Genomic DNA, 22020 nt, shown 5'->3' on the forward strand with positions numbered 1-22020 from the left:
TAGGTCAGTTAAGATTTAGAAAATTTGGAAACCCTGCTCTAGAGATCCAACAAGGAACTTTTCCAACTATATAGGCCTCTACCATTCTGCTTATTAGTTCTCACATTGAGTGATGAAATTTATCTTTGACCAAACATCTATTCCCATAGTAGGATTTGAACCCAGAGTTAGTTGACAGAATAAACCACTCAGCCTGGTTTTCCATGTGGTTAACGTACAAGGTGGCCATAATTAAAGAGGTGGTGTTCAGAGCCCAGTAGCAAAAAAATGTATTAGATGAAATTCAACCAAACTTGGTGCAAGTACAATCTGGAACATCGGGTTTGATTTACAGAAGATAAAAAATAGTACAAAATTCTGCCAATGAGGAACATTTGGTACTAGAATCATGCGATATCTGCATAACCTCACTGTTTCTATGGATGAATTGGCGGATATAAAGAAGACCGAAATGGATTCGTGTCATTCTGATAAGATTTAAATGCTATGGATCTCACCTTACCAGAAAGTGCGTTGCAACCTTGACTATCAATGCAGTAACACTAATCCCATGCTTCAAGAATTTCAGCATTTGAAGGATAGGAGAAAAGGTCCAATGACAATAACAAAACAAATGGCGTGTGAAGGACATGTTCCTGATTTAGCAACCTCGAAAGACAGAATAACACAGCATATGAGGCAAATCAATGCAGATTTGTTGAGTTCTGCTGCAGAAAATGTCATTCCAGAATGCAGTTCTTAGAACATCTGAAAGGAGAACATACTGAACCGCATCTGTAAGTTATATGAACAATATAACATTGATTTATTGTGTCTCTTCTAGCTATTACTGCTTAATTCATCCCAAACGACGTGCTTATAGTGACATATGTCCCCCCTGGTGGTAGAATTTTGTAATATTTTTATCTTCTGTAAATAAAAAAACCCATGTTCTAGAGTGTACTTACACCATCTTTGGTTGAATTTCATCCAATACATTTTTTGCTACATGGCTCTGAACACCTTCTCTGTAGGTTCAAAACTCACAAACATAGATGTATATGCCTGTCTTTAGACAGAAGATGAATTTCATTACCCGATGCTTATTAGAAGCCTGAAGTTCACTGTTTTGTCTCAAGAATAGTATTATTATTATGTGATCCTTCCATGGGGTCCAAAGACTCATCGAGGGAGAGAGGGCACCTACTCTACAGCTCTGTCTCCACATCTCAATCCATCAACTACAACGAACTGCAACTACCATCATCATCTACACCAACGCCATCTGCCACCCAGCACTACTACTATTTTCACAGACAATCACAAATATCCATGTCCACAGCAGGATTCGAACCACAGCCTTTTGGCTGGATAGTGGATATGCTAACTGCTCAGCCAACCAGGTTGGGGGGGGGGGGTTCTAGATTATGTAAAAAAAAAAAGTACAACACAAACTCCCTTAGCACACCCATGATATTAACATAACATAGCTTTACAACCCTTCATGGTTAATCACAAAGAATACGGGTTCTATATGTAAAACAAAAAAAGTAAAAAACAAACTCCCTTAGCACACATCCATGATATTAACATAATATAGTTTACAACCTTTCATGGGTAGTCACAAAAATCAGGTTGGTGCCTGGTTGGCTAAGAAACCATAAAATGATGTGGAAAAGATAACTAAATCGTGTCAGTCCAATTTATTTACAAAGCAATAAATTGGACTGACACAAAATTAAAGTGGCACAATAATAACAAATCTTAAAACTCTTCATGTCTTAAAACTATATATCTGGGGAGAGGGAATTAAAAGGTGTTTAACTAATTCAGGGGGTTAGGAGATGATATTGTTAAACAGCTGCAGAATAGGCCACTTCCAGTTTTCATCAAAAAGCTCAACAAAGCATTTATCAATGCTCTTAGCCTTGATATGACTCTGCAGTAGCACCTTGTCAAGTTACGACATTATATTCATATTGCTTATAGAATTTGCCATCTGCAACCTGCCTTCAAATATTGCAAACAACATCAAATATGATGCATAATGTTTTTATGCAAGCTTTGTCACCTAAAAGACTTAACATTCAACTCTATACTCTTAATAAATTATTCAGACACAGAAATATAGTAACTAGGGTTAATAAGATAAATGCTACTGTGGTGCTTAACACCGGTGAATACAACTGGAAAATGAATTGTGCTCAAAGTATGGCACCACCTACAAATCTCTAGATTATTAACATCTCACCTCCATAGAGTCAAAGGAATCATCTAATTATGACCCTAGTAATTTAATTCCCAAAAGAAAAATTAAAATGATTGCTTAAAAATTTCACCTCTTTGCCCATGAATTGGCTTAAAAAAAAACAAAAAAAACTTAAACCTTGTGTTTTACCTCTCCCAAATATATGGTCTGTCTAAAATTCCTAAACCCAATAATGCATAGCACATGCTACTGACTCCCTCCTTTAAACTAGCCAAACAGTCGACTAAACCTCTAACCCTCTATTTTATATAAAAAAGTCCATCCACTTCAAATCTTTAATCCAAAATTTTGTTTTAAATAGTACTGATATCATGGTTAGTTTGACATCAAATCTTTATTAACAGATTTCCCCTTTCTGATACCTTTAATTTACTTTAAAATGTTTTCTCCCTGACATCACTGATCTCTTCAGTATTGCATTCTACACCAGTTATGTCACTTGGAAGAACACTGTAAAAAATGGTAGAGCCACGGGCTCACCCCCCCCCCCTTTCCTCTCCCATTCTCAGAACTTCTATCTGGCTAAGATATGCTGATGTGCTCTCCAGACTTGAGGAAAAAAGTGTTCTTTCCCTCTCTTCACATAGTTACCTAAAATCCAGGTTATTACAGAAAGAAATTAAAAATAGTCTGAATTTTCTAGATACTAATCATCTACCAAATTATTATGAACATCTGAACTCTATAATAATTGGAGTTCAGATATATAATAGAAATGCATTCCACTCACCAATCACTCTCTCCATAGAAAGAACCTGCTCCTCACACCCTCCTGGTGCGAGGAGAGGAGTGAGGAGCAGGTTCCAGCAATGGCCTCTCGTTCTATTCCCCCCTTCCATTCTATGAAAAATCTATGTCAACCTGATAACAACCCCTGACACCAGCTAATATTTCTCAATCATATCTCCCTCCCCCTCCTATTCACAAGGCATTGCAATTTACATTCTCTCAATCTTTCCTCTTACTCCACATTCCAAAGACCAGATTGTGAATCTTCTATAGAGCCTGTCTAACCTATTCTCATCACCAAAACCTGGCAACCAAATCTATGCACAATCCATATAAAGCCTGATCAAGGCCTTATACAGTGGCATCATAACCTCTTTGTTTCTGCATGTCAGTGTCCTTCACATCATTGCTGTTATCTAATGTGACATCTTCACAACTTGTGCCATGTGGCCCCTGAATTCCTGGTCCTTGTCCACTAAAACTCCCAGATCTCTCTCATCTCCACTACTTATTTTAAAATTTCCCCACAAATATATCTCCCCACTCTTATTCATGAGGTTTTGCAATTTACATTCTCTCAATCTGTCCTCACTTCACATTCCAAAGACCACTGATCACCTTTGTGAATCTTCTCTGAAACCTTTCAAAACATATCATCCCCGTAAAAACCCGGTGACCAAATCTGTGCACAATAATCCATATGAGGCCTGATTAAGGCCTTATACAATGGCATCAAACTCTTTCTGCATATCAGGGTCCTCCACATCTTTGCCATTAACTGATCTAACATGTTAACAACTTGTGCATTGTGTCCACTGAATTTCAGATCCTTGTTCACCACCACCACTCCCAGATTTCTCATCTCCTCTGCCTCCTATGGCTTACCGTCCATCTCAAAAATATGGCATCATAAAATATTCAGTATCCAGGTCACACAAGATTTGTTCTTCTGAAGAATCTCAAACAAGAACTAGAAATTATCAAAGAAACAGCCTTACTATAATCCAATAATATAATCTATATAATCCAATACTATAATATAATCCAATAATAACCCAAAAAATAACCAATCTTCTAAAAATCGACCCAGACAAGAACCCCCACTCCTATACCATATATTAAAAGCATCTCAGAAAGTGTGGCAAAAATTATGAAACAATATCAGCTCATTGCTACCTATAAACCCATCAACCAAATTCACAACTTGCTACCTTCTACAAAAGACAAACTGTCACCAATGATGCTACTTGGCATATTATTATTATTAATACCCCAAGACCTCATGGAGTCAAAGACTCATCTAGGAGGTCCTTTTATCACACATACATCTCATCATACCGTGTCTTAAACACACTCAAACTTCTTGCAGACACCACACTCTCAGGCAAAGCATTCCAATCATTCACAACTCTGCACAAAAAAAAACCTCCCTCTCACTCCCCTACTCACACCCTCTTTATACAGTTTCCAGGGATGACCTCTGGTTTTCCCCTGATCTCCGACTATTCTCTGTAGAACTTTTCCACCATTGATCTTATAACAATCCCTTACCAACTTGTAGGTCTCTATCATATCTCGCCTCTTCCTCCTCTCCACCAGACTCTGCAAATTACATCTTCTCAATCTTTCCTCATACTCAACATTCCAGAGGTCAAAAACTACCTAAGGATGAAGAGATATTGGACCCTTTCCAATATCTTTTCATCCTTCTGAAAACCCGGTGACCAAATCTGGGCACAACAGTCCATGTGTGGCCTAATCAAATCCTTATACAATGGAACAAGAATCTCCCTACTTCTACACGTCAGTGTACTCCGCATCATTCCCAGAAGCCTTTGTGTTGTCTTCACAATTCATGCAACTTGTCTTACTATGGACAAACAGAAAAAATTTATAAATAAACATATCTCTGAACAACAAGCCCACATCTGTCTTATCAAACCTCATAAATCTGGCCTTGCACAACATGGAATTGAAAATGCTAGCCACAGGATCCTATGGCAAAATTCTGCTGCTACATAGATCCATATACATAAACATTTATATAAAGTGCTGAAGACTTATTTCATAGACCTAATCTTAATCGAACTGTCTCAACCTTTCCAGAAGTTTGGCAAATGTTATCCTCAACTGCATTAAATAAATTTATCTCTTATATTATAATTGGTTTTAATTTCAGCCCATTAGGTTTAATCCATGAACACGTGACTGTATAAGTAGAGAGATTTCAATTTAAATATGCAAGCTACTGATTTTTGAATTCAATTACTATTGTTGATCAATAATTGTACTGATGTTGTCTTATAAGACATAAGAGAAATAGGTATTATTTCTGGGATAAATCCCATGTTACTCCTCTTAAAGCTATCATCTTTACAGCTATTTTGCCTATTTCTGTTTAGGAGTGCCCCTGTTTTAATGTCATTGGCTTTTTACTCATGAATTCTTAGGGCATTGTAGATGTGTATTTACAGACAAATATATATAGCATAATGAAAGAAAATTCACATACTTTTTCTTGGATGTTGTTGCTAGTCTTCTTTCTAGCGTGTGCATACGTCTGCTGTTATGGTTTTGGAATGAAGTGGGGAGGGGAAAGGCTTTGGCAATGTGGAAGAATTAAATTGAAAACCCAGGCTTTTTTTTGTATAATATATGTATATTATTATTAAGGGTGGGCCGGAGCGCTTTTTTATAGGGTGGAAAAGATGAAATGGGGGTTGAAAATAGCAACTTTTTTTGAGGGAGGGGAAGGGGTTATGAGAAAAGGGGGCCAGGGAGGGGGGTTGACGGGGGGTGCGAGCCGTTTCGATTATGTTGGTCATCATCTGAACTCATGGAAGAAGTGGATGCTATGTCAAGTCGGCTAGGTGTTTCTGCCTTTAAAGTGTTTGTGTTATCGCCTATTTGGTTAGGGTTGTGAACTGAATTTTATGTTGTGAAGCTTCCAACATTCGGAGATTATGTAGGGATGGGTGTGACGTTGATTGAGTTCGTGTCACATTTTTATGGCTATTGTTTCAGATATTCTAAGCATTGTTTCATTGTCTTGTCTGTCTATTATGATCGCCTTGTTGATTTGCGGGGTAATGTTTTTGTTCAAGGGAGTGAACTGCTATTTCTGTTTTCCCCTGTACTTTGTATTCCATTTTCTAGTACAAAACTAATGCCTAATAACATTATAAACCTAATCAAGCTAATAATCTCTGAAAACTTCAAGTTCAACAACAACATGTACATTCAGATTTTCAGTCTCCCTATGGGCCAAAACAACAGCAGACAACTAGCAGAATTATTCCTAACACACATAGAATCACTTCCTACTCCCCCCCCCCCCCCCCAGCATCACCTTTTGTGGCAGATATGTGGACGATATTCTGTGCATTGGACATCCTACACACATCACCACCTTACAAGCTTCCTTAAACAATTACAGCAACAGACTAAAATTCACCACAGAAACTGAACAGAACAAATCCATCTATTTCTTAAACCTCACATTAATCAGAAAAAAACAACAAAATAGCCATAAAATATACCACAAACCCACACACCTCGGAAACTACCTCCATTTCCACTCATACCATCTATATTCTGTCAAAAAATCGGTCATCCTTTCACAATTCATAAATGCCTACAAGTTTTCAACTAACCATAATTATCTGAACACAGATTTTTAAAAAATCGCAACTATCCCACACAACTAATAAATTATGCAAAAGGACAGCAAAATCCTGCCAAAACAACCCAAGTACCAAAACAACCTTCCCAGTACAAAAAATTATCAAACTGCCATACACCCAGAACACATACAAAGCCTACAAATACATCTTCAAACATACTGACTACAAACGGGTAATTCACCATAAACCAAAAAATTCGCAAATCTTCTAAAACCCACTAAATCTCACTCACACAAAAGAAATATTTGAACACCACAGCGTAGTCTATAAATTTCCTGCCAAAAAGACTGTGATATCACCTACACAGGTTCCACCATCAGGTCCTTTATGGGCAAGACTACAAGAACACTTCTGTGACTGTAACAATCCCCATTCCAGAACATTTAAACACTAAAAAATGCAACATCAAAAAGAAAAATAGAATACAAAAGTACAAAGAAAAACAGAAATAGCAGTTCACGCCCTTGAACAAAAACATACCCGGCAAATCAACAAGGCCATCATAATAGAGCAGACAAGACAATGAAACAATACTTAGAATATCTGAAACAATAGCCATAAAAATGTGACGCGAACTCAATCAACGTCTACCATCCCTACATAATCTCCGAATGTTGGAAGCTTCACAACATAAAATTCAGGTCACAACCCCGACCAATAAGCGATAACACAAACACTTTAAAAGGCAGAAAACACCTAGCGACTTGACATAGCACCCACTTCCTCCATGAGTTCAGGACGATGACCAACAGAGTCGAAATGGCTCGACTATGTTGGTCATAGTCGACCAACAACACCCTATAAAAAAAGCACTCCCGCTCACCCCTTAATAATAATATACATATATTATACAAAAAACCCCGGGTTTTCAATTTAATTCTCCCACATTGCTAAAGCCCCCCCCCCCCCCCCCCACTCCATTCCAACCCATAACAGCAGACGTATGCGCACATACAGAAAGAAGACTATCAATAATATTCAAGAAAAGGTATTGTGTGGAATTTTCTTTCATTATGCTACATATATTTGTCTGTAAATACACATCTACAATGCCCTATAGAATTCGTGAGTAAAAAGCCATTGACATTAAAACAGGGGGCACTCCTAAACAGAAGCAGTTTATTTCTCTTATAAAAATAATAAGAGAAATATTTACATAATAAAAATATTAACTGCAGCATATGTGTGATTATACATTTATGGATACTCCACAGATTTCACTATATAAGAAAATGTTATCCAATCCCATCCATTTCAATTTATTTAATAGCTTGTCATGTAGCAGTCTATGAAAAGCTTTTGCAAAATCTAACTACACCACTGTACATGCATCTCCCTTGTCCAATACATTTGTCACCTTGTTATAGTACATAAATAAGTTAAAAACATCATCTCCATTTAATAAACCTATGCTGCCAACCACAGAGAACACTGCTGTTATCAATTCATTTCTGTATCCTACTTCTCACCAATCTCTTTAGTACCATCACCACAGCTCCAGATATTTGTGCAATGGAACAATTTTACCTTTTTTCCACTCCTGTTGAACCTGTACTGTTGTAAGAATCTTATTAAACAGGCATGCCAAATGCTACTGCCAATTCCCTGAAACATTCCCTTAAGATGGAAGGTTATGGATTTCCTCAAATACCTCCTGCTCACTCACAATTAAGCCATCACTCTCCTATGTCCTCTACACTAAAGTTTCTCATGGTTTCATCCTGAATAGGATGAAACACCTTTAACAATTGATCACTGAATACCCCAGTGTCTTCTACAGGAGTTACCATTCCATCATTTTCATCTATTAGCATTTTACCATGATCATTCTTCCTTCTACTTGCCACCTATCTAAAAACTCTAGGTTTTTCTTGACCTGATTTGTTAATTTCTCCTCATACTGCACTTCTGTTGTCCTTGCTGAGTCACTCTCCTGCTTGTTCTTTATACTCTTCATGCAACTGATTATTACCATTATTTATCTAGCACTGCCTCCAAAGTAGTACCTTCTTTCAGATTTCATACTTAAGCTATTCATTCATCCATTTTAAACCAACCTTATTCAGCTTTTTGGCCTTCAGAATACATTCACACTGTGAGACTTATGTATTTCTTTGTCAGTTCCCAAACAGCAGTTATTTCCTTATTGCTCAACTCCTCATTCCATGCTATCTCCAAGTTGTCTCCTAAACTTGTCATTTCCAAGTCTCACCAACTGGAGGAAAGTGTGAAACCCCACTCACTCACAATTACATCCTCTGATGAAATGATCAAATCTAAAACTCTTGCTCCTTGCTTGCCCTCCTTTACATGCTGCCCAAGAGAGTTATTATTATTCGGGTTCCATGGAGTCAAAATACTCATCGTGGAGGTCCTTCCCTAAGAAACACAAAGTCTATAGAGACTCATCGAGGGGAGGTTCCCCCCCCCCCCCCAAGAAACACAAAGTCTATCATACCACTCCTTAAATGCATTGACCATTCTCGCTCTCACCACTCCATCAGCAATGCATTCCATGTTTCAACCACCCTTCATGCAAAGAACCCACTCTTCACTCTTACTCACAGTTTCCTTGTTTCACAACTGTGTGGTGAAATACCATCCAGTCCCACAGCTTTACTGACATCCAGAGTAATCAGTATTTGAAACACACTCTCATCCTGTACCTCTAAACCTCGAACCTGCCCAATCCCTCTAGCATTAAAACTGACTCCTCCAGGATGAAATACTCCAATAAAGTGTTCATTGAACAATTCCAGTATTTCCTCTGCATCAGTCACTCTATTCCCATTATTATCTCCCACAATATCATTCTTCCACAGTCATTTCTCCTCCTACTGGCCACATATCTAAAAAATTCCCTAGGATTTTTTTTGTATCTTAGGGCCAATCTCCTCTCATATTCCAGTTTCGTCTTCCTTACCATACTAGTGGCCTGTGTCTTATACTATTCATGCATCTTCTCTTCACCTGTCTCCTTATATCTCTTCCATAGCCTCTTTTTTGCATGCAATTCCTGTTTAATATTGTTTGTTATCTCTCAAGACCTCTGTTTTCCTTATTCCCAAATGCTATCTCTTCATTCCATTCTATACCACTATAATTAAAATCACCCATAATAATTTCCCTTCCTTTGTTCACTAACACAATTTTTTTTTATACATTTCTTCATCACCATCCTCCACATTTCCTGGCTTATATCAATGCCCAACTAAACGTCTTCCTGTCAACTTCCACCTCACTGCTTCATAACCATTGCCATCATTTCCTTCTTTCAAGAAGGAAATGATGGCAATAGTTGACTTAATAGACTTGGATATAATTCCCCTGCTATCAGCAGCAGCATTCCTCCTCCCTTTTTGTCCTTTCTTTCCTCATGAAAAAACACTGTACCCTTCCATTTCTATCATTAGGATAGCCTCTTCATTCAATCATGTTTCACTTATTCCAATGATTTTGGGGTAAATAAACTCAGTCAGTGAAACCATTTCATCTTCCTTATTTCTGATATTTCTAGCATCTGTAAATAAACACAGCAGTTCACTTTTAGGTCTATAACCATTCCTACCCGACCCACTTGTTGGTTGCGATTTCTCCACCACACCAGCCCTTGTTCAATCACCTTTATCACTGCTTACCACATCTGCTCAGGCTCATGTACCCCATTGACATCCCAATCTATTCCATTTCTATGCTATCATCCCATACATACAATGACTACTACTACTTCCAAAATCTACTCTCCCTATGCCATATCTCACTGTCCACCAGTTTTCTTCCTTTTCCTCTTGCATTCTCATTTTCTCTTCATCTTTCGTACTATTGTTTCCATTATCAAGCACTTCTATCTCTGCAATACCACTCTCCTTATCTTTCGCTTCATTTCATACTTCAAATCTCTTGCTTGCATGAAATACTTCACTTCCATCCAACAACAGTTTCTCTGCCGCATCCACTCCAAAGCCATTCAAATGCAATCCTTGTCTGTATAATTCCATTCTTCTGTCAAATACATACTGTACTCTCTTCTCTTCACATAGCTCTGATAGCATACCATTCATGATTCTGGCTCTGTTTCAACTTGTCATACCTCGACAACACACTGACAACCTTTCCCACTATACTATTATTTCACTCTCCTCAATAACTTGCTGAGATTCACCCTTACATCCTCCTTATGTTCACTTAAATCATTCATCCCCACAACCACCACTAATCCTCCTCCTCATTTCCTCATGTACAAAGCATGAATTATCTTGCTTATTCTTCTTCCTGAATAGCAGGCCTTATGGACTCCCTGAATAACCCATCCTCTAACAATGAAATCTCCATACACTGCTATTTTTGGATCACTTGTCACCTTTTTTCTTTCTATTATTTTGCACACACTCCTTTGTTTCTGCTAAACATCTAGTATCACGCTTCATATTCTTTATTTCATTTTTCATTTTGAATAACTGTCATCAAATCTTGCATTCTGACAATTTCACTCTTTGTCACTCCCTTCTTCTCACTACCTCTCATTCTGCTGCACCTTACTTCCATTTCCTCATTGATAACTTTCTTTCATTTCTGCGCTCTTACATTCTCTCACTCCCTCAGGTATCACTAGCTTTCATTCCATTTGTTTCTTTCATTTATGTTATCTTTCATTTCATTTTTTCATTTCTTCAGTCTGTTTCACATTTGTTAACTCTTAGTCTAACAAAATATCGCACTCCCTATAAATCCGTACTTTCTCCTCCTGTTCAGCCTATCCACAAAACACATTTTGCCATCCATACATATTATGCTCACAATATCTAATTATTTTTGAAAAGTCTACATCATTAACAGCACTTGGTTTTTGCAGTTGCCTAGTTGCCTAGTCGAAGCCTGCATGGTTGACCTCATGAGTACTGCCAGTGTGTTCTGTTCAAAGGCAAGATTCAAAATTTCAATTAATAAAGTCCATAACATTTCCAAGGCCAAAAATCATGTAGACACACTACTAAGTTATCAAAAATAAACAATACTGTACAAAAATTCAAGCAATATTGCCAATTATGATGCAAAATAGTACTCATCTTTTCCCAAGCTCTTTTTTAATGCTATGCATGTTGCACCCCTCTAGTGGCAACCCATTGATACTAGGACAAAAATTTTATGCTAATAAAATTTTGAATTTTATTAGCATAAAAGCATAAGATGAATCCATATTATGTTTATTGCTGTAAATTCAAATTCAACTTAGAGTGTGACTATTTTAGGAATGCCTTTAGGTGGGAGACAAATTCCTTGCCCTGTGTGGCAAGTGAAAAATTGCCATCTTTGTTGAACTGAAGTGGCTTGAAAAAGTTCAATGTTTAATCTCTAGAGCTAGATGTCTAGAATACCAAGTGCTTATCCAATCCATTGTATTAATACTAATGAACTATAGGCTTGCATCCTTTCATGGGTTACATTCACAAAAAAATATGTAGTATTGTCACAGTAATCAGAAACTCATAATGATATAGTAAAACCAGTATTTTTTTTTATATATATTGTTCCCATACATGAGATGTTGAAGGACAGAGATAGAAATGTCATTTTTTTTTTTTTTTAACCCAACAGAGTTCACATTTGAAAAAATTACAGCTTAGACCATGTATATCTGAGAGATACATTCATTACTAGTATGTTCCTAAATGATAAAACTTAAAAAAACACTGCAAATAAAATACATGGTTTATTTATTATCAGTTACAATCTAGAAATTATTGAGCAAAGAAATATAAAGAATAAAAATTTTTGTTACAAAATAACACAAACATGGATAATGAAAGAAAATAAAACTAAACAAATGCTTTTAACATTAATTAATCAGAATCTTCAATAGTTGGATTTACAAAACTGTCATAACAGTCATTGCAAACAATACTGCTATGATCAGGGCATAAATATTTTTTTATAACAGTTGCAAAAATATTGATAAGTGACTCGTTTCGGATGCATAGCATGTAAAACATCTTTTTTTGTTTGTCAAAGGAGCCGTATCTAGGTTGCCGTTAGAATTTCCTTCAAATTGCATCTAAAATTGATGAAGTTTCAGGTGCAAAGGCTTATGCACACCTGTAGAGATTTCTGAATGCCTTTTTATTTGTTCTGACACTAACTGCATTACGAGATAAAAAAATAAATCAGCTAATGCCTTTTATTCCCTTATAGGGAGTAGGCAAGGCCTTTATACCCTATCTAGCTTTTAGAGACTGAGTGGGCAGTTCAATCTCCACCGGTAGCCAATCAGAGATAGCTGACCCATGTCTATCACTAATTATAGCAGCCACCGATGAAGAGGCTGGCAAACAAGTGCTGCCATCTCTTGGCACCTAACAAGATATGTCACTGTCTGAAATAATGTGGGTACTGCGGTCGATTTTCTTGAGTTTACAGGATGAAAAACCAGAGTTTCCAGGAGGAAAAACCCGCATGCCTGTGCCAGAGATCGACTAACTCAGGAACCGGTCGAAGAAAGGCTTAGAAAAAGTTCCTCCAGTCAGAGACTAGACTTGAACTTAGGTCAAACTTAGAGCAACCAAGCACAGAGGACGTAAGCACCACTTCCACTGAGCTACACAGGCCTTGCATTACGAGATTTCGAATAAATATTCTGCACTGTATTTTCACATTGTTGCAGTGTAAACCAACTATACATGAGAGGCCTAAAAATGCTTGCAATTCTGTTTTGTCTATTTGTTTAGCATCTCTTTCTCTTGAATACTGGTTCAAAATAGAATCAATGTATTTATTTGTATATAATAAGATTAGATCTAAAATATCATCTGTGATAAAGCAATTCCAAGTTTCACTCTGTCTTGACATTTTTTTGCATTTGGCTGAACTAACAGAAGTTGACACAAAATATTCTGTGGCTGTCTTCTAATTTGTCTTCTTATTGGATTTTTCCTCCATTTTGATTCTTTATCCTTTCCAAGAAAATACTCTTCATTTGTGTCTAATTCATCTTCACTAGAAATCTCTTGTTCGTTATTCAAATCTTCTGAACAAACTTTCACATAATCATCATCTTCTAAATCACTTTCATCTTCACATTTGACTATCGTTCTCAGCAGCAGTATCAAGTAACATTCGCTGAATCTCTTCAACATCTTATGGATTATCCAATCAATATATTTTTCCAACCATTTTCAACAGTAAATTAAAAAAAAACAACGACTAAACCAATACTATACCGACATCAGAGTTCATGGTATCTCTCAGATACCATTTACTATCAAATATCACACACCTTTACATAACATGTGTTAAACCAAACTGACAGCATAAACAGTGTGGAATATCACTTATAACATAATATACACATGTGCAGCTAGTCATGACCTCCAAGCTATACACTGGATATGTGTAAGAATATTTATATTAAAACAATTTGTTTGTATCTGTCAGATCAGCTGAGATCTTCAGGGTTAAGAGTTCCAAGTTGTAGTTAGTTGTGAATACTTGACTGTTGCAGATACCAATGTAAATGGAATAAAAGAGGAGAAGCAGACTCAGTCTGTTTAAGGTTGCACAGGAAAGGATGCTGGGCAACTGCACTTTTATCAACACAAAGTGGAGGAATGATGGTTGCCAAATCAGTGGAGGCAGGTCTGTTGGGCCTCCAGTGATTTGCTGTGTGCAGTGTTTTGGCACTGAGACAGTGTCAAAACACTGCACACGTGTGACAGAGGTTGAAGAGAATCTGTAAGAAAAATTTATGAACCGATTTGCTCTACTCTAGACAGCATTAAGAATTCTTAGGAAAGTTTTAGGTGCACCACCTCTAACATGAAACCAATAATCTATAAATGGATGGATTTGAATAAAGTTAAGAGTTTGTTGAGTGTAAAATAGCATTTTGAATGAAAGATGCATATCTAGTTTTTTTTTTTTTTTTTTTGGATGCTGAGAAAACTATTGATGTGATGTGTTTATGCCAGGAAAGACTAGAAGTAAGCATAAGTTCAAGCAGAGAGATCTGATCATGTCTGGTAATTTATGTATTAGTGAGGATAAGAATAAGTGAACTGAGATTTATTTGCAAGAGGAGAATCAAGACTATTTTGCTGCATTTAAGGTGGCAGAGTATCCTTGCCCTGGTGACTCAAACATTTATCAGTATACTATCTTTCAATGGGGCAAGGATACTCTGATGTCAACTGAGAGTAGGTCATATAAGAGGAAAAGAGTAAGTGACAGAATGGAGCCTAAGACACTCCTGCATTGGTGCTAAAGCTTGACGAGAGGGAATCATCCATCATGACACATAACAAACGACCAGAGAGGAAGCTGGCAATACAATTACAGAGAGTGACAGGTAAACCAAACAGATGATTTAAAAGACCTCAATGCAGGTTATTTAGTTTTTTTTTTTTTTTTTTTGTCGTAAAACTATAGGAGGCATATGGTGCTCAAATTCCATCAAAAAAATCTACAGTGCTTATATTCTAGTATGGTAAGAGCTCTTGGTCATCTAAGCAGGAGTTTGAGGAAATGAATGATACTAGGAAGTCAGCTTTATCTTTGGGTGAAGTAACTAAGAGTGATGTAACCTTAGCAAGAGACCAAAAGGCACAGGAGACAAGATTTAGAAATTCCATTTGGACAAGAGGCAAGTTTTCTGCTCTTGGCCTTTATATGAAAGCAGATTTACATCTGCTGATGTATGTTTTGCAATTGTTGTGTACTTTGGAATATGCAGAGTATAAAGCTGGGATCTTGACATAAGCCACCTGCAATAAGCTGAATTTTTTTTTCTTTGGCCTGCTTTGATACTGTTAAACCAGGACTTGGAAAGCAGATGACAAATTTTGAGCAGAATGAGGAATGAAGGCCTTCATACCAGTGAGGATAATTTCTGTGACTCATTCAGAGCAGGTCTTAGAATCAGCTGAGTGGAAGCAATAGTCAGACCAAGGAGAGGAGGAGTAGAAATACTGAAGGTCATTCCATTTGGCAGTTTTGTAGTGCAAGAGAATGAGAGGTCAGGAGCGATTTAAAGAAGGGTGTTCTGAGAGAGAGAGAGAGAGAGAAATGACTTAACCAAGATTATGATCTGAGTTGACAGGAGGACAGGTGACTTCTATGGTATATCTGGAAAGAAAATTGGTAAATAAGATCCAGAGTATTGGAAGAGTGGAGGTAAATTAGGAATTCATGTAGGTAGATGTACAATTTGCATTGTACATCTTTGTCATTGCTCAAGATTTCTGCCTCTCATCCAGCTTGGTCATTGATGTTGGAATAAGGGAACCCATAGAAATTGTGGATGAAGTCACATTAATAGTGAAGAGGATCTCACTATTAAAATGTCTTCAAGTTTCATAAAAAGAAATGTGAAGAGGTCTGAGTGGTTATCAGAGTTTAGAGAAAAGTAAATGCAACAGATGAAAATTAGGAAACCTTGAGCCAGAGGAGGTCAAAAACAGGGGATTCTAAGGCATAAGTGCTGCCCTTGTGGCAAAAGGAATTGAAGTGTAATTTAGGCACTGGAGGTGGACAGTAGTGGGTGTAGATGCCATTTGGTTTTCTATCAAGACTAAAAGGTGTGGATTGGATGACTAAGTTATACTGTTTGTCATTAATGCTGTTATTAATTCCAAGGATATGAAAATAAGTTTTTATTGAGGAGATTCTGGCATGATTAATATGTTGTGATTGATTGTGTTGTGTGTTTGTTCGGAATTAGTTTATGAATGAAATTTGTTTTGTCATGGTGTCACTGTCATAAAGATTCATCATTAGTTCATTCATGGTTGGATGAAAGAATAGACTACACACATGCAGTGAGAGGGCATGACATCAATATAGTGACCAGTCTCCTTGCCACCATGTGGCTAACAATGTCACTCACATTCCACTAATTGGACTCCTTGTCCAGGCAAAGTATATGAGAGCAGGATTATGCACCAGTTGATCATAGTCTCCTGACAGGTTCAGGCTCCATGCACTAACTTATCTGGTCTGCAGAACTGCCATTTTAATTAATATACCATCAAAATGGAAGAGGTTATAGGTTTCTAAGTATGTTTGGCATGGCCTTGAAATACATTACTCAAAACCAAAATGGTATATGCCGCTTCAGCCCTTAATAAGCTGGGTGAGGGTATTTCACTAGACAATGAAGATCATATGCTACCCAGAGGTCTAGTTGGCATTTCCTCTAACTAGGAAGAAAAATATTTACACTGATATTTGATAAAATTAGTGAATCTAATGAATTCCTGCTGGTGTCACTGGAGCCCCTTTGGTGGTGGTGGTGGTGTGTGTGTGTGTGTGTGTGTGTATTTATTATAAAAAAAAGCCACACTGCAAGAAGGCAGAGTGAAGTTTATTATTACGTGACACCTCCGAGGAGTGCAAAGACTCATCGAGGGAGGGCACCCACTCGAAGCTCTCCACCACTTAATCCACCAACTACAATGAACTGCAACTACACCAACACCATCCCCTCCACCACCACTAGTATTTTCACAGACAATCCCAAATGTCCATGCCCACAGCACGATTCGAACCCACAGCCTTTTTGCTGGAGAGCAGATATGCTAACAACTCTGCCAATCAGGCTTAACAGGGAGAGACTATGTATTGCACACTGCCTGTCCATTAAAGGCCCATGTCGAAAGTTAAACGAATCTTTGTATTTTTATTTTTCTCTCTTATTGTATATGAGCTTGGGAGGGGGGACCTCACCCCTACCAAGCACGTCCCTTGGGTGGCAGATGAGAGAAGCCCAAGCGGGCAGCTCCGAATAATGAATAAGGAGCCGTGGACCAAAGGTGCACTTCAGAACCATGGTCAGGAGAAGTGCTGTAGATCACTGTAAAGATGCCAGCAAGTTGAAGAAAAAGGTCCCCAGTCCTGTGCAGCTCTTTGCAATTCCACCAAGGTGGTGGTGAGAAATCTGCAAGAGCAGGGGGTTGCTAAGAATCTTGCAGAGGAAGGCAGACCACCATCTGGAAATTTGACCCTATTTATTGGTTCCTTCAATACTAGAACTCCGTCTTCTGACTCCCATATTGATTTCCTGCTTCAAGAACTGCAAAATGTAAAGTTTGATGTCCTCGCTATCTGTGAAACCCGGAAAAGTTCTGAATTATAGCAAAATGGAACAATGGCAACCAAATTTTTCTGGGAGCCTCAGATAGCACTACAAGGGCTGGAGGAGTTGGCTTCATCATAAATGAAAAGCTAACTAAAAATATTATTTCTTGCACAATCCATTCTGAACGACCAGGAACACTAATATTAAAAATTGGAGAATTCATAACAATAAAAATAATAGTAGCCTACGCACCCACCTCAACAGCTGACAAAGAAGAAATAGGAAATTTCTATGAACACCTATGAGAAACATTACTGAAAAAAAAACAACATACACAATAGTGTGTGGAGATTTCAACGCAAAGATTGGTACAGGATTTATTGAAGAAAAATACATTGGACCATGGGGGAAAAAGGAAAGAAATGAACGAGGTGAACTCCTGGCAGAATTTGTAGAAGCAGAAAGGCTGTATATTATGAATAGTTTCTTTAAAAAGAGAACTGGAAAAAGATGGACTTGGCAATCTCCAAATGGAGAGACAAGAAATGAAATTGATTTCATCCTAATAGATTGCAAAAGAATAATAAAAAATGTCGAAGTCATTGGGAAAACTTACTGCGACATTCATTCAGACCAATAAGAGTCACTCTCAAAATACATAAAAAAAAATGAAGAACGCATACGAGCACAGTCCAACAATAAAAAACGCTCAAAACAGATAAACCAAGAAGAATTTAGAAAAAAGGTGGAAGAAACCGACTGGAAATTAAAAAATGACATCGACGAAGATTTAACAAACTTTAACAATAAATTAATGCACTGCAAAGAAAGAACCTCGTATGAACTTCCTCCTAAGACAGGAAATGCCTATCAGCAAGAACAATAGAACTATTGAAGAAAAGAAGAATACCGAAAGATACAGGGAAAGATCGGCCAGAATATAAAATTATTTGTAAACAACTGAGGTAGAATATCAAAGACCACTATAACACATATAGAACAACAAAATTGGCAGAAGCAGCTAGGCTCCACAGTAGCCTAAAAAAAGTAGAAAAAGAAATAAATCTAAAGCAACCACTACTCAGCCTTCATAGACAATCAAGGAAACAGACACACAAACAGAGCTGAAATGGAAAAAATAGTAAACTCGTTTTATGAGAACCTTTACTCATCTAAACAAGTAATCACAGCTCCAGTACCAGATGAAAATTTGGAAATACCATCTGTCCTATCTGAAGAAATAAAAATGGCTATCCACCATATGAAAAATGACCGATCACCAGGAATTGACGGTATAAAATCTGATGAATTAAAAATGGGTGGACAAATGCTCTTTAAAACTCTAGCAGAAAGGTTTACCCAATATATACAATTAAGGAAAGTACCTACTGAATGAAAAACATCAAAGACCATAATTCTGCATAAAAAAAGGTAATAAAGAAGACATCAGTAACTACAGACCTATCTGTCTATTAGCACACACATAAAATATTCACCAGAATCATCCTAAACCTAATACAAACCTCCATCAATGAAAATAGCTGCAAAGAACAGGCTGTTTTCAAAAAAGGCTTTTCAACAATAGATCACATTCAAACTATTACTCAGCTAACAGAAAGATGCAGAGAATACCAGATCCCACTTTGTCTTCTTTTTATAGATTTTAAAAAGGCATTTCACACTGTTGAGCATAACGCAGTATTCCAAGCTTTAATAGAATAAGGCATAGAAAAAGCATACATCCAACTCATATAAGATATCTACAAAGAAAGCACAACATATATCACCCGATTAAAATTAACTTAAGTAGAGGAGTACGTCAGGGTGATGTCTTATCACCTAATCTCTTCACATCTACTCTGGACAGCATCATTTGAAAAATTGACATGAAAGATGGAATAAACATTGATGGTGAAATATTAAATATCCTATTATTTGCCGATGAATGATGTGGTATTAATATCTCATTCACCCAAACTTCTAGAATTAATGCTGAATAACATAAGCCAAAACTGCCAAAAAACTGGATTGGAAATACACCCTGACAAAACAAGATGGATGATAAACAAATACTGTAAAAGATTCACTCTAGAATCTCACACACCATCAAAAAAGTTGAAGAATACATCTACCTCGGCCAGTCCATAAAAATGAATAATGATATATCAAATGAAATAACAAGGAGAAAAAGAGCTGCTTGGATAGCCTTCAATAAAATAAAATCAACAATTACCAACCAAAACATAGATATAGACATAAGAGCCCATCTTTTCAATAGTCACATCTTACCAGCATTAACTTATGGCAGTGAAACATGGAACACAACTTTAAAAGAAGAACAAAGCTTAATAACAACTCAACGTGCAATAGAAAGAAGAATATGCAATATAAACAAAATAGACCATGTAAGACACACAGAAATCAGGAAGAAGCCTGGACTCACAGATATAATAAAAACAATCTACAACAGCAAAAGAAGATGGGCAGGACATCTCGCCAGAATGAGACAACAGATGGACAGTCAGAGTTACAAACTGGTATCCGAGAGATACCAAAAGGAAACCTGGAAGACCAGCCTTAAGGTGGGAATACCCAATGATTAAGAAAGTTGGAAGAAAATGGCGAAGAAAAGCCCAAGACAGGAATAGCTGGACTCTTTACGACCTGCAATCATGGAGAAATCCTGACTGAAACCACAGGTCCATGAAGGTCATGGACCTGTGGTCAAATTATTGTCAAATTATATATGAAAGAAAAATAAATGGTTCAGGATTAAAAAAAAATGTTAATGAAAGACAAGAGTTAATGGCAGATGCATGTTAAAAATTAAGATATCACAAAATAATTTCACATTATTAATATTAGAGATTGTTTAAATCAAAAGGTAATTTAAAACAGTATTATTGCTTAAACAGAGTGGGGCATTATTACAGATCAGCGAAGTAATTTTAGCCAAAAGCAGTGAGAAAGAAAAGATAAGCTGATGCAGTTAGAAGTGCCTTGGAAGATTAAATTATAAAAGCTATTCAAGTAAGTAATATACCTGTTTAAAAAAAAAAAGAGTAATATTTTATAACTGGTTTGCAATAACTGCATTGCAATATCAGTGTCTAGTACATCCATGAGGTCATACACCAGAAATGATTTTTTTTATTAACCCACAAATTCATATAATTTATAAAGGAAGGTTCCTTTACCATTTTAAATGATACTGAAAAAGTAGCAAGAAAAGTTTGAAAGCCATTACTACCATTTTGAATATATTTATAAATTTGTTATTTTTTTAATTTAATTCTGTCATAACTATTTATTATCATAAAATAAACTAATAAAATATAGCCAATATGTTTTTTCTAGTATCTTCAGGGATAGTGATACGAAAAAAAAAAAAAAAATGAACTAAATGATATTCAAATATCAGTATCATGGAAAATTCAAGTCTCATGTTGCAAATGACATGCATGCTATCAACTTTTTTTTTTTTTAATTTGTTTTCTGACAACTGTTAGGAAAACTGAGTTTTAAAGTATTAGATCTAATAAACAACTTTCGTACATTGTACAAAATCAAGTACAAATTATTAATGATACCACATGAGTGAAAAATTCCTTAAATTATACAAGAAATTTTATAATCTGCCATACATTTATTATTATTACGGGCAGCTCAAAGGACTCCTCAGACTCATCGTGGGAGTTCCAACATCATGTCAAGAACAACTATTCAACATTCACTTAGTATCTATCACACTTCACCTTGAACTCATTTACAATCATGGCACCCACAACAGACTCTGGCAGCTTATTCCACTCATTTACCACTCTCCAAGTAAAACACCTAGCTCTAACACCCTTGCTAACCACACTCTTACCAAGCTTCCATGGATGGCCCCTGGTCATCCCACTCCCAGTCCTATTCTCAAAAATATCTCCTGAATTAATCTTATAGAAACCCTTCAGTAATTTGAATGTCTCAATCATATTACCCCTTTTCCACCTATCAACCAATTTCTGCATCCCACAAATCTTCAACCTGTTCTCATAAGGTTCATTCCATAGTCCTGCTATCATCTTGGTCACTTATCTCTGGATCCTCTCCACCGCCTCCCCATCAAGAAGAAACACTGGAGGCCCATATCTGGGCACAGTAATCAAGATGGGATCTTATCAAGGCTCAATGCAGAGGAACAATAACTTGCTTATCTCTGCTCATCAAAGTATTCTTCAGCATCCAAGTGATTTGATGAGCTGATTTGGCCACTTTTCCGATGTGCTCCCTAAACTTCAACTCTCTAT

The 22020-nt window shown here is 36.8% G+C and overlaps 1 protein-coding gene across 1 annotated transcript in view; it reads right to left on the reverse strand.

Annotated features, from left to right (window-relative positions):
* LOC150104452 (microsomal triglyceride transfer protein large subunit-like) overlaps window positions 1-22020 on the reverse strand; it is a 278438-nt gene that overhangs the window by 170538 nt on the left and 85880 nt on the right. The gene's annotated exons all lie outside the window — the stretch shown is intronic.

Source organism: Typopeltis vanoorti, chromosome 7 (genome assembly GCF_054136105.1).
Source record: "Typopeltis vanoorti isolate ZY-2024b chromosome 7, IOZ_Tvanoo_1.0, whole genome shotgun sequence".
In the NCBI taxonomy this organism is placed as follows: domain Eukaryota; kingdom Metazoa; phylum Arthropoda; class Arachnida; order Uropygi; family Thelyphonidae; genus Typopeltis; species Typopeltis vanoorti.